The 11,634-nt window shown below is 37.1% G+C and overlaps 2 long non-coding RNA genes across 3 annotated transcripts in view; one reads left to right on the top strand and one right to left on the bottom strand.

The window, feature by feature from the left end:
- Positions 1-981: 981 nt before the first annotated feature.
- LOC125156125 (uncharacterized) lies at positions 982-10,124 on the bottom strand. Its single transcript, XR_007148482.1, has 3 exons — positions 9,903-10,124; positions 5,675-5,752; positions 982-1,126 (listed from the first exon to the last, which is right to left on the bottom strand). It is a non-coding gene; the product is annotated as an uncharacterized LOC125156125 (long non-coding RNA).
- LOC125156113 (uncharacterized) overlaps positions 10,070-11,634 on the top strand; it is a 24,086-nt gene continuing 22,521 nt past the window's right edge. The window contains exon 1 of one of the 2 annotated variants that reach the window (XR_007148477.1): positions 10,070-10,123. This is a non-coding gene — a long non-coding RNA (uncharacterized LOC125156113). Of the gene's footprint in view, positions 10,255-11,634 lie in introns of both variants that reach the window. The other variant, XR_007148476.1, reaches the window with a different exon arrangement.

The following is an 11,634-nucleotide window of genomic DNA, read 5'->3' as shown; positions in this document are numbered from 1 at the left end:
CTTATAGGATAGTCTCTTGGTCACACAATGCCAGTTGCTTCACTGCTCAAACTGTCACTAGTCTCTAGCAATTCTGACCATGGCCAGGGCAACACTGTTGACAGCAGAAAACCACCAGTCCAAGAAGGTAAAAAACAATCTCGCTTATTCCACTTTGTCTGGCACTCTGCCATCAACCTGCACTTTTTGGATTTAAGACGCAGATTATATGTCACCAATAACTGGAGTAGCTATTACATAAGCTGGTTATAAGATGCCATGTGCTTTCAACCGGCATCTTTTATAGTTTGGGCATAACAAAAATTTAGTTTTAGCACTCTTTTCTGAAATAGGCTTCTCTTATTTTTAGTGGGTTTTAATTACTTTGAGAGGGAATTAAATAAAAATATACTGAAATATCATTTCTCCAGGGAATTAAAAAAATAAAGTTTATGGGAAAACATGAAATGTAAGGAAATATTAAATATAGTAAACTGCACAAATGTAACATAAGTTACACATTGGGCTTTTTATGATCTAAAAATCTATTCCAAGAAAAAGAAAAAATGAAACTTGAAGACTTATGAGCTTGTTTCAAAAAACACTAAAAATAAGTTCCAGCTGGTGTGAGAACATGGTAAAGGTATAACATGGTACTAGGATAAATAATAGCACAGGATGGGTGAGGCACTGGCAGAGGAAAACTTTAAATGCATAACATTTTATACTGCTTTTTAAAGGAATTTTTACAAAAGTAAGAAAGCATATATACACACATCAATAGCAGAGAAAATGTATTGAAACAATATATCAGATATGTTTTCTTTACATAAGAGAAAGCACAAGGCCAATATGGATTAATCACTAATGAATTTAATAAAGTGAACAAATTATTAGCTCCTAAAGCTAGTTATTTTATTTTCTAATGTTTCAATGTGCCAGATGTTTCATAAAAATAGTTTTTATTATTTAAAACGATTTATGAAGCTAGAATGCCCAACTTTTATTTCTGTGTTAAAATTTAAGAGTTAAAAACCGTTAACAAACAGAATTTGCAGTTCAGTTAGCAGTCACTGAATGTGAAAAGAGTTCTTAAAATGCTCCTCTTCAGAGCCATTCTTGTTCCCATAGAAACCAATGTGAGATCCTGGAAAACAAGGTAAGTTCTAAAATAATCACCATTATAAATACCCATTATATAAATGTAAATACAGGCAATTGAAATGATTTAGATGATTTTGAAATTGCATATCATTTCCCAAACCATAATGATTCCTTCAGAGTGGTTCTTGTCTGTCATATAAATACAGCATTTACAAAATTTTTAAAATTCTTATGATTTACTTGTGAGACCATAATCGCCTTTTCAAACAAGACTTCGGCATGCAAATATCGATTTTTGAACATGTATTTTGGTGCAAGATGAGTATTTTGGCTGGGCTTTTCCTTTGGGTAGATTAAGTACTTACCATTATTAGTATTTGGATTTTATATAACTACTTCTTTATTCATTATTAATTGCTCTACAATGAGATCTAGATATTTTAGAGTTATTTTACAATTATAAGTTTTCACATTTTTATTTATCCAAGCATTTTGTCATGTTAAAAGAACCAAGAAATCTTCTTTTATTGGGATTGTAATTCTTTCCAAAGTCCAGAACTGATCATTGAGTATAGATAATAATATTAATAAAGATGTGTGAGTTGCTCACAGATATATATCCCTCTAAGAGATAAGCTTCCTAATGTTTAAGGAGCAAGAAAATTTCAGAGGTAAAGTTCCAATAGTAAGAAGCAAGCATTTTAATTTAGTATGGCTGTTGAAGGAGTTCTGGATATGCTACCCCAAAACATGACACTTTGGTATAGTGATTATTTTGAGGTGAAGGCACTTGAAAAACAACAAATGCAGGGAGAGGCTTTCTCTGAACTTCCCTCAGCTTCATAAAAAAAGAGCCTTCAAAAGTAATTTAATTGTCATAAATTCCCTCCCTGGGATTGACTCCTACCATTGGGAGGAGACTAGAAGTCAACACCACAGCCAGACAAACTTTGTCACAAACTATTATATCTCCCATCTATTCTTCTAACGGCCCATTCATTTTCCCTAAAAATAATTTACTGTCCCCCAAGTTGCCTATATCCTCTCCTTCCTCTGTTAAAGATGGCATATAAGTTCTCAAATCTCACCACTTTTTTGAGTTTTCACTTTTTTTCCCCCTGTGATGTCCTAATAAACATAATATTAAAAATTAATAAATTACCATTTCTCCTGTTAATCTACCTGTTGTCAATTCATTTTATAGACTCAGCTATTGAACCTAGTAGAAGAGTGAAAGTCTTTTCTCCCTTACACTGTTAAAGGAGCCACAAGTTATAGACTAGTCATGCAATGTTGTTAGCTGGATCAATGTTCAGAAACTCAGATATTTTCTCTTCCATTTCATCTAACCCTTGCTTCTTAAAACTTAGTGTCCAGAACAGCAATCTGAAAGCTTGTTAAAAATGTAGAATTTCGGGGCGCCTGGGTGGCGCAGTCGGTTAAGCGTCCGACTTCAGCCAGGTCACGATCTCGCGGTCCGTGAGTTCGAGCCCCGCGTCGGGCTCTGGGCTGATGGCTCAGAGCCTGGAGCCTGTTTCCGATTCTGTGTCTCCCTCTCTCTCTGCCCCTTGCCCGTTCATGCTCTGTCTCTCTCTGTCCCAAAAATAAATAAACATTGAAAAAAAAATTAAAAAAAAAAAAAAAAAAATGTAGAATTTCAGGGGCACCTGGGTGGCTCAGTCAGTTAAGCATCCAACTCTTGATTTTGGCTCAGGTCATGATCTCACAGTTTATGAGTTTGAGCCCTGCCTCAGGCTCTGCCCTGACAGTGTGGAGCCTGCTTGGGATTCTCTCTCTCCCTCTCTCTGCTCATGCGCTCTCTCTCTCTCTCTCTCTCCCTCCCTCCCTCTCAAAATAAACACATAAATAAAACTTAAAATAATTGTTTTAAAGATGTAGAATTTCAGGCCCTAGGTAGACTAACTGATTCAAAAGCTGCATTTTAATGAGGTCAACAGTGGTCTGAATGCACATTAAAATTTAGAAACACAGCTAGTCTCAAATATTTGCTCCAAACAAATTTTTGCTTTATTCCAGTTGGACTGATGGAAGCTACTAGGATATAAACTCTGAGAGGGGAGGGACTGTGTCTGCATGTGGCATCTGTCCATCATGTAGGTTTAGAATAAAATCCATAAACAACGTTAAGTAATTTTGAGAAAAGAGAATGAAAAAATATCCCTTTATTTCACAAATGACATATTTTCAAATTTTATTTTTTAAAAGGAAATGTTCTTATATTTCATTTTGTTTTTACCCACTCCCCACAAATCAAACCATTAAACATATATCATGTGCAAAAATCAACTCAAAGTAAATGGAATATTGAAATGTAAGACCTGAAGTTGTAAAACTCCTAGGAGAAAACATAGGGAAGAGCTTCAAGATATTAGTCTAGGCACTAATTTCTTGGACATGATACCAAAAGCACAAGCAACAAAAGCAAAAATAAACTAGTGGGACTAAATTAAACTGAAAAATTCTGCACAGGGAAATAAACAATCAACTGAAAAGGCAACTTACAGAATGGGAGAAAATATGTGAAAACTATAATGTAACTAATAAAGGTAATAAAGGGTTAATCTCCAAAATACATATGGAACTCCTACAATTCAATAGCAAACAAACAAACAAACAACCCAATTAAAAAATGGGCAAAGAATTTCAATAGACATTTCTCCAAAGAAAACATACAAATAACTAATAGGTATCTGAAAAGATACTCAACATCCTGAATCATCAAGGAAATGCAAAAAACAAAACAAACAAAAAAACCCACAATGAGATATCGCCTCACATCTGTCAGGATGGCTATAATAATAGTAATAATAATAATAATAATAACAACAACATATATTGGCAAGGATATGGAGAAACCGTAACCCTTACATACTGTTTTTGGGAACGTAAAATGGTGTAGCCACTATAGAACACAGTATGAAGATTTCCCAAAAATTACAAGTAGAACTACTATATGAACCAGCAATCCCAATTCTGGGAATTTATTCAAAAGAACTGAAATCAGGATCTCAAAATGATATCTGGATTCCCATGTTTACTCTGCAGCATTATTCACAATAGCCAAGATACAGAAACAACCTAAATTCCCATTGACAGATAAATGGATAGAATATTACTCAGCCTTAAAAAAAGAAAGAAATTCTGACATATTAAACAACATGGATGAACCTGGAGGACATTATAATAATAAAATAAGACACTCACAGAAGGACAACTATTGCCCTTACATGATCCCACTTACATGAGGTATATAAAATAGTCAAACTCGTAAAAACAGAAAATAGAAAGGTGATTTCCAGGGGCTGGGAGGAGAGGGCAATGGGGGAATTGCTGTTAAATGGCTGTAAAGTTCAGTTATACAAGATGAGTAAGTTCTAGAGATCCTCTGTATAGCATCATGCCTATAGGTAACAGTAATGTATTATGTGTTCAAAAATGTAAGAGGGTAGGGGTACCTGGGTGGCTCTGTTAAGCATTTGACTTTGGCTCAGGTCAGGATCTCACGGTTTGTGGGTTCAAGCCCTATGTCAGGCTCTGTGCTGACAGCTCAAAGCCTGGAACCTGCTTTGGATTCTGTCTCTCGCTCTCTCCCTGCCCCTCCCCCACTCACACTCTGACTCTGTCTCTCTCTCTCAAAAATAAATAATAAAAATGTAAAAGGGTAGATATATTAAGTGCTCTTACCACAATTTAAAAAAAAAATAGATCACAGCAGGGTACAGAGCTAGCTGCACATGTTCAGAGTCTGACTTCATAATTATAGTTCACTTTTCTTAAAGACCTTAAAGATCTGTTTCAGGGGAAAGTGAATAAAATTTAAAAGTCCAGAAAGAATGAAAATGTGAACATGGAGCTATAGATTTATATGAAATAAGAGATGTTCTATAAACTATATCCCAAAGACTTTCTAAATCTCATCCTTTCTACATTTCCCCTGCTTTATTTCCATTGCTGAAAATTACATATGGTTTAGTTTACCCCACCCTTTCAAATTTTCTCCTAACAGAGTTACACCTACATTTACCACAAATTTATGTAAACTCTGTTGATGGTGTTGATAGTTGTCTAAATGTTGTGACCTGGTGTGTAGAGAAGGGTCCTAAAAGTGTGCTTTACAGATTTAATTTCATCTAGGACCTGTCCCTCGGAGACTGAGAGAAAAGCTGAAACAAATAGTTGTGTTCTGGATGTTAGAAAGGGCAGATAAAAAGATAGATAAGACATAGGAAAAGTTCAGTACTTCTTGATGACAAGCATGGATGCTGTTGGAAATAAACTCTTGAGGAGTTTTATGCATTGCTAGAGGGCAGAAATCAGCATTATCATTCTCTTTTCTACTTCAAACTATTACTATTTACTGCCTATTTACCACATGCCTTCTGAGTGTTTTTACATGAAATAGTTCATTTAATCCTTGTAACAACCTCACAGGGAAAGTAATTATTCCTCCCATTTCAAATCTAAAAAATTGAGGTCCAAGAGGGAAAGTAATTTTCTAGGGTCCCTCAGCTGGTAAGTAGCAGAGTGTGAGTCAGGTAGAGTGACTCTAGAACCAAAGCTTTTTACATACCCTGAAAGGATGTCTTACAAACTTGGTATGTAGACGTGCCTCTTCAGTCTTCATGGCTGGCTAATTAGCTGTGACCCCCTGAAGAAAAAATGAAGGTGCATTTGAAATCATTCCTCCCTCCAGCTATCACTCACTTAGCAGTCACTCACCATTTCTTCCTGGATAGAGACAGATACAGAGAGGTCAATCTTGCAGAATCCATTCTGCCTCATTAACTAAATGGTCACTCTATAGCAAACTTAAGGATTCAGGTATTTGTGGTACAACTAAAACTATGTAGATCCCAAATGAAGCTTAAGGGGCGGGGGGGGGAAGATTTGCCAGAGACAAATGGAATCATCTACTAAAAAATCTGCTGCTAGCTTGATTTCTTCTGAAGTTAAATATAATCAACCGATTACAGATATGATATGTAAAGGCATAGTTTTGACTATAAACAATGCTTCTCTCTCACATTGTGGAGGGTGTCCTAGCCATACACAGCTAAATCAATATTAAGATTTTATTTTCTTCTTCATTCTACCTCTTTGCCTTCTGCACTTCTGTCTACATTTACATCTTTGTTATTTTCCTATATATGTGTATGTTCAGCAGTGTAGAAATGATTCCAGGGGTTCCTGTGTCAACTGTCTGCCTCTCTACACACTGAGATGCTTTTTTTCTTATCCTTTTAAAAGCCCTTAGGAAATACAAATCAAAACCACACTGAGCTACCACCTTACACCAGTGAGGGTGGCTAAAATTAACAACTCAGGGAACAACTGATGCTGGCGAGGATGTGGAGAAACAAATGCAAACTGTTGGTGGGAATGCAAACTGGTGCAGCCACTCTGGAAAACGTGTGGAGGTTCCTCAAAAAATTAAAAATAGAACTACCCTATGACCCAGCAATAGCACTACTAGGAATTTATCCAAAGGATACAGGAGTGCTGATTCATAGGGGCACGTGTACCCCAATGTTTACAGCAGCGCTTTCAACAATAGCCAAATTATGGAAAAAGCCTAAATGTCCACCAACTGATGAATGGATAAAGAAGACGTGGTATATATATACAATGGAATACTACTTGGCAATAAGAATGAAATCATGCATTTGCAGCAATGTGGATGGAACTGGAAGGTATTACGCTGAGTGAAATAAGTCAGAGAAGGACAGCTATCGATAATATGTTTTCACTCATATGTGGATCTTGAGAAACTTAACAGAAGACCATGGGGGAAGGGAAGGAGAAAAAAAAAGTTACAAGCAAGGAGGGAGGGAGGCAAACTATAAGAGACTCTTAAACACAGAGAACAAACTAAGGATTAATGGGGGGAGGTGGGAGAGAGGGGAAAATGGGTGATGGCCCTTGAGGAGGGCACTTGGTGGGATGAGCACTGGGTGTTGCATGTAAGCGATGAACTATAGGAATCTACCCCAAAAACCAAGAGCACACTTTACACACTATATGTTAGCCAATTTGACAGTAAATTATATTAAAAAATAAAATAAAAAGCCCTTAGAATACAATAGCTCCGTCACTTCTTAGCACTGTGACTTTGGCCATATTACAACCTCTCTGTGCCTCAGTTCCCTCAAGTATTAAATGTATTTCATTCATACTCACTTAATACACAGAAAAGGTTTGGCACGGTGACTGATACAAAGTAAACACTAAATACATGTTAGCTATTGTTAACTTGTGGAGGAACTGACTTCTTCCTTGGAAGGAAGGGAAGGAAACAGAACCCACATTTAAAGACTTTTACGGTTGGTATAGAGGGTCTGAGATATTTAAAATTGAAGTCCCTTATTTAATAAGAGCTAACATGTATTTATAATTATCACATGCCAGGTATTGTGCTATGCCCATTATATATATCTATAATGTACATGTATATCTATATAGAGATAGATACAGTCATTTAATCTTTGTTATCTCTTCAAATCACTAAAATATATTTTGGAGAAATTAAGCAATTTGCCTAAATCCCCTATTTAGTAGGAAATGAGCCTAGATTTATATGCTGGTTCATCAAATATGTATTCTTATGCACTTAAGTTAGCAAAGCAATAATGTCTCTTACACTTTAAGAGCTATCATTTTCCAGAGTTTTTCCATGTACCATGACCATTTAAGTGAGAAGTTGCTCATTGTAGAATGTGCCACATGATTAAAATAAGTTTTTTCAGTGGTTCCAACATTCTGGACTTAACAGATCAAAAGTTGAAAATTTAACATAAAATTGTTATTTGTAAATTATTCCTTTACATTAAATATATTCAGTTTTAGGGGGGAAATCACTATATTGCTATTGATTTTTTCTTTTTCTAAGAATTCATACAAACATCAATTATATATCAAATAAATTAAATAATACACACAGGAGTTAGAATTTGGGACCCCTGACTTCTTGGCCAAATTTTTAATAACATTTACAAAAATTCAGATATACTTCACATACCATAAACTTTATCATTTTGAAGTGTACACTCAGTAGTTTTTAGTACATTCACTATGTTTTGCAACCATCATCACTATCTAGTTTCAGAATATTTTATTACCCCACAAACCCTATATCTATTAGCATTTGTCCCAAATTCCGCCCTTCCCCATCGCCAGGTAGCTGTTAATCTTTCTGTCTCTATGAATATGTCCTAAGGCAAATCTTTTATCTCTGCACAAACATGGCAATCTCAGACCTGTGATTTGTTTTTTATTCCTTGCTGCCTAAATCAAACTGCCTGCCCAAAGCTTTACCTTGGTATGTTGTTCCCAGTGGCATATGTAATATATATATGATAGAAGGCATGAGAGTGTGAAATTCTAAGATAACTCATCAAGGTTAGCAAATGCTGCCATATGTATGGATTTTATTTTATTTCATTTCATTTATTTATTTTTGAGAGAGAGAGAGAGAGAGAGAGAGATGGAGGCAGAGAGAGAGAGAGAGAGAGAGAGAGAGAGCAGGGGAGGGGCAGAGAGAGAGAGAGACAGAGAGAGAGACAGAGAGAGAGAATGAATCCCAAGCAGGCTGCATGCTGTCAGCAGAGCCTGACCCAGGGCTCAAACCCATGAACTGTGAGATCATGACCTGAGCCAGTATCAAGAATCGAATGCTTAACCGGCTGAGCCAACCAGGCGTCCCAGTATGGATTTTAGTATGAAGAAATATACTACATTCTTTCTACATTTCCACTGTCTACATTTACTTACAGTTTTAGTTTACTTCCAATTTACTTCCCATTTTAGATTTTCCTCATCTTTTCTCTTCTTTCTCTTTTTATGGCATCTATTTATATGTCAAATTATATACACTTTGAACTTGAGGACTGCTAATGTTTTTAGTAATGAATAGAAATCAAAATAGTATTATAATACTCATCTTATTTTTCCTTTAATTTATATCTAATTGTAGGATCCCAAATTCTAGTCCAAATTTGTGCTATATTTAGTTGATCTGTACACCCATACACTCTGTTCATTTCTCAGATAATTTCCTTTTAAGGGAGACATTCAAATGTATTGCTATGTTCCACTGTAATTTATCTGTTTACATGTCTCTGAACTCCTGGAGGGTAAGGACTTTGTCTATACATCTTTGATTTCCAGTATAATGCCTGGTGCATGACATAAACTATTGTTGTTGAATGAAGGAATAGGATTTAAATATACAAACATTGTATCAAAATTTATAACACTCAATTACATGTTATATTACATAATGTCCATCTAGAATATTACATACCCATGTAACAGATCTATATAGTTCACAGCTACATTAAAAAGTTTTTAATATTTGAAAAATTCAAAATGATACATTTTGAACACCATAAAATGTTACATGTATCAAATTTAACATAGTATTATGTTATAATAACCTGTAAACTAGTTATTACACACACAGAAACACACTGTTTAACACAGTATTCACTGCGTAATTATAAGATGGAGACACTGAATAATGTTTGTGGAGATTAAAGTCAGGTAAACAAACCTGTACTTGGATTGTCTAGCACTGCCTTACTGATTTTGCCTATTTCTTTCTGAACCTGAATTTTCTGTGACTGCAAATATTTAATATCAAACCGCTTAGGGAATGGTTTAAGGATGGAGCTAATCCATACTAAAGGCCTGACCTTTAGGCCCTTCAGGAATTTTAGCGGCCACTTTATCCCTCAGACGTGAACTAAGTAAAGGTGTTTAATTTTTTAACACGAGTGTCTCTTCCAGTGAGGAAAACCTACCCGGACGCCAAATTTGTCAATTCAGAGAGTCCAGATAAAACGGTAAATGCTCAAAATAACCCGCCTCTAACTCTGACGGACGGCTAAACCCGCAGGTAGCGCTGGGCGGACTTCCACTATCCCAGCATTCCGCGCGCCGCTCCCGTTGCTCTTCTATCCCGTCTCTATGGTAGAGCCGGTCTCAGAGGCGCCAGTGGTGTTGGCGACTTCGGTGAAGAAAAGTGAGAGTTCCAACTTTGCTCTTGGCCCGGGAGGGTTTTGGCGCGGAGCGTTGTCATGTCAGAGAAAAAGCAGCCAGTAGATTTGGGTCTCTTGGAGGAGGACGACGAGTTCGAGGAGTTCCCTGCGGAAGGTAACTGGCTGGGCCCGGGCCTCTGGGCCGCGCGGACGGTGACTCAGGCCTCCGGGTAGAGTCGGCGCGCTGGGCGCGCCGGGCGCTTGGGCTCGGCCTCGAGGTGCCCACGGGAAGTCTGGACCCCTGCGGCCGGCTCTGTCGAAGCTGTGCACGCGCTACCCTCCGTGAGAGCTGCTTCGGGTTCGGAGTGTCACGGTGGGCCTCACCGGTGAGCGTCACCGGTGAGGCTGAATGCCTTCTGCTTCCTCTTTGGGAGGAGCCACGGTGACCTGGGTTAGCGCCGTGTCTGGGATGGTTGGTCCTTCTGCTCTTCAGTCGGGTGACCCGCCACCTCGTTCCTGTCTGTATAAACCTCTTTGCTCTTTATTTTCTCGCAGTGTAGCAGCCTGCCTTTGTCCTTAGACAAGCCAGAATTAAATTGTTGTTCCCGGTTAGGCCAATTTTGCTTACTTTTAGGACTTTACAAATGAAGGCTGTGAAGAAGGATGGGAGGATCAAGTGTTGGGTAATACACGTTATTGCCTTGTCCTTGTTCCTCATTTTGGATCACTTCAAACTAACAGAAGTTGAAGGATCTGTAAGACCCTAAAACGTGTACGTTTTTATTAGTTTAATGGTTACTAAGACAAACTGTAGGTTTTTCATTGTAAATAATAGCAAATAGCTAACATTTATTGGGTGGTTACTTGTCCTAAGTGCTTTGCTTGTATTAGTTCATTTTCATAGTTCTGGCAATTATTAGGTACTGGTGCTACCATTTTTCAGATAAAGAAATTGAAGTTTGGAACTATTTAAAGAAACTTGGCCAATGCCATAGCTGGCTAGAAATGAGGGACACCTGGCCCAGTTGACTCCAGCTCTCTTAAATCTTTTGATGTACTGCTTCTGTTTATTTACTAGATCGTTGTTACCAGGTGTGTTTTCAGAATTATTTGCTTTATCGGCTGGTTATGTATAGGATAAATGCTTGTAAGAAAAGACTACTGTTGGGTAGCCTTTCTGAAGGTGATGGGAAGAGAATTGGTTAATGGTGTACAAATCTGTTAGGCAGTTACTGCTTCACTAAAGTTGTGTTTAATTGTACCCCATCGTGATTCTATTGTGCATAAAACCGCATAGCTCGAACATTTGTTCTTTTTATTTATGATGTACTCTATTACTTTCCTTACAGAAGAAGACATTAGTGTGCATAGGACATAAACTAACCCAAGTCACATTTCAATTATGGGATTCATTATATATTGAGGGGATTGTTTTGTTTTTGTTTTGATAGTGGATTTATCTGTCCAGACATGTTTTCTGTACCTCACTTTAATGTTGGTTCATAATTTAACGTAGAGCCATACAGTAAAAAAAACTCACTTATTGAGGACAGAA

This window comes from Prionailurus viverrinus, chromosome A2, assembly GCF_022837055.1.
Source record: "Prionailurus viverrinus isolate Anna chromosome A2, UM_Priviv_1.0, whole genome shotgun sequence".
Taxonomy (NCBI): Eukaryota; Metazoa; Chordata; class Mammalia; order Carnivora; family Felidae; genus Prionailurus; species Prionailurus viverrinus.
Note: the sequence above shows the minus strand (reverse complement) of the source record. Positions and strands in the feature narration are given on the sequence as shown.